Genomic DNA, 2,122 nt, shown 5'->3' with positions numbered 1-2,122 from the left:
CCCCTTTTCAAAATTAATTTCCACCAATTTCATTTGCTTCTTTCCTTTCATTTAGATGTAACCCTTTCCTCCCTCTTTACCGACAGATTAACTTCGGTGACGATTGCTTTCCCAAATTTCCATTAGGTACACGCTGTTTAATTTTTCACTGTCATTAAGGTCGATAAGTGAGGGGGAGGTTACACCTTGTTGACAATTTAGGTCCATGGCTTCGTGAGATGTGCGTCGCACTCGGACCCTACCATCAGCTCTTACCAGCTGAAATCGGGACTCATCTGACCAGGCCACGGTTTTATAGTCATCTAGGGTACAATCGATGTGGTACGAGTCCAGGAGAGGTACTGCAGGTGATGTCTTGCTGTTAGCAAAGGCAGTCACGTCAGTCGTCTGCTGTCGTAGCCCATTAACTCCAAAGTTAGCTACAGTGTCCTAACGGTTGCGTTAGTTGTACATCTCACATTCATTTCTGTTCTTATTTCACGCAGTGGTGTTTTTCTGCTAGCACTGACAACTCTACGCAAATGCCGCTACTGTCGGTCTTTAAGGGAAGGCCATCGGCCACTGCGTTGTCCGTGGCGAGAGTTAATGCCTGAAAATTGGGTTTCTCGGCACACTCTTGACACTGTGGCTCTCGGAATATTAAATTCCCAAACAATTTCCTGGATGGAATGCCCCATACTTCTATCGCCAACCACCATTCCGCGTTCGAAGTCTGATCATTCCCGTCGTTCGACCATGATCACGTCGGAGACCATTACAAGTCCATCACTCGAGTACAAATGAAGCTCCGCTAATACTCTGCAGTTTTATACCCTGTGATTGCGATACTAGTGCCATCTGTATACATATGTGCTTATCGCTGTCGCACGACTTTTGCACATTTGTGTATTTCAAGTAATAATATAGGAGTATGAGTTGACTGAAGCAGGGCGGGCTCTCCAGTTGGCGTTAAAATACGGAAGAATATCTCAGGAGCTCGTGTTTCAGATATTCTGGAAGTACACTAAGTCAAGTAATTCAGGCAAATGGGCACTAAGCTGAAGGGCTTAGGGACTTGATATCTTGATGAAAGACGTAGTTTTTATGAGTTGTGAGTAGAAAGACAAGCTCTTCAAGCGGGTAAGCCACAGATTCCAATTAATTTTAAAGCACTGCAGTATGTATAATATCTTCGTCATCGATGGCGGACGCAGTAAACTGTTAGCTTGAGAAACGAAAATATTAACGTAATTGTGGTGTCACCGCCAGACACCACACTTGCTAGGTGCTAGCCTTTAAATCAGCCGCGGTCCGTTAGTATACGTCGGACCCGCGCGTCGCCACTGTCAGTGATTGCAGACCGAGCGCCGCCACACGGCAGGTCTAGAGAGACGTCCTAGCACTCGCCCCAGTTGTACAGCCAACTTTGCTAGAGATGGTTCACTGACAAATTACGCTCTCATTTGCCAAGACGATAGTTAGCATAGCCTTCAGCTACGTCATTTGCTACGACCTAGCAAGGCGCCATTATCATTTGCTAGTTATCTTGTGATGCATGTACCGTCAAACCGATGTTCACCAATTATGAATTAAAGTTAAGTATTCCGGCAGCTACGTACTTTTCTTGCTAGTATAATTACTTTACCTGCTCCAGACCTCACACCAGCCTGCGTGAGCTTAAACGCGTACCTATCGGCTTCCCGTCATAGTGGATTGGCTGTCTTGCCAGTCCACAACAGTAATAACCAAAAAGATCGTAGTTAGCCGACAGCTGCCATCAGTGACGCCAACGGCCTTGCCGCAGCAGTAACACCGGTTCCCGTCAAATCACCGAAGTTAAGTGCTGTCGGGCTGGGCTACTACTTCGATGGGTGACCATCCGGTGTGCCCAGCGCTATTGGCATCTAGGGTGCTCTCAGCCCTTGTGAGACAAACTGAGGAGCTACTTGGTTGAGAAGTAGCGGCTCATGTCTCGTAAACTGACATACGGCCGGGAGAGCGGCGTACTGACCACATGCCCCTCCACATGCATATCCAGCGACGCCTGTGGACTGACGATAACACGGCGACCGGTCGGTACCGTTGGACCTTCATGGCCTGCTCGGGCGGAGTAGTAGTTGTAGCCATCAGTGACACAATGATA

The 2,122-nt window shown here is 47.7% G+C and overlaps 1 pseudogene; it reads left to right on the top strand.

The window, feature by feature from the left end:
• Positions 1-1,764: 1,764 nt before the first annotated feature.
• Positions 1,765-1,882, top strand: LOC124620586 (annotated as a pseudogene).
• The last annotated feature ends 240 nt before the right edge of the window (positions 1,883-2,122 follow it).

Source organism: Schistocerca americana, chromosome 6 (genome assembly GCF_021461395.2).
Source record: "Schistocerca americana isolate TAMUIC-IGC-003095 chromosome 6, iqSchAmer2.1, whole genome shotgun sequence".
NCBI classification, from domain to species: Eukaryota; Metazoa; Arthropoda; class Insecta; order Orthoptera; family Acrididae; genus Schistocerca; species Schistocerca americana.
Note: the sequence above shows the minus strand (reverse complement) of the source record. Positions and strands in the feature narration are given on the sequence as shown.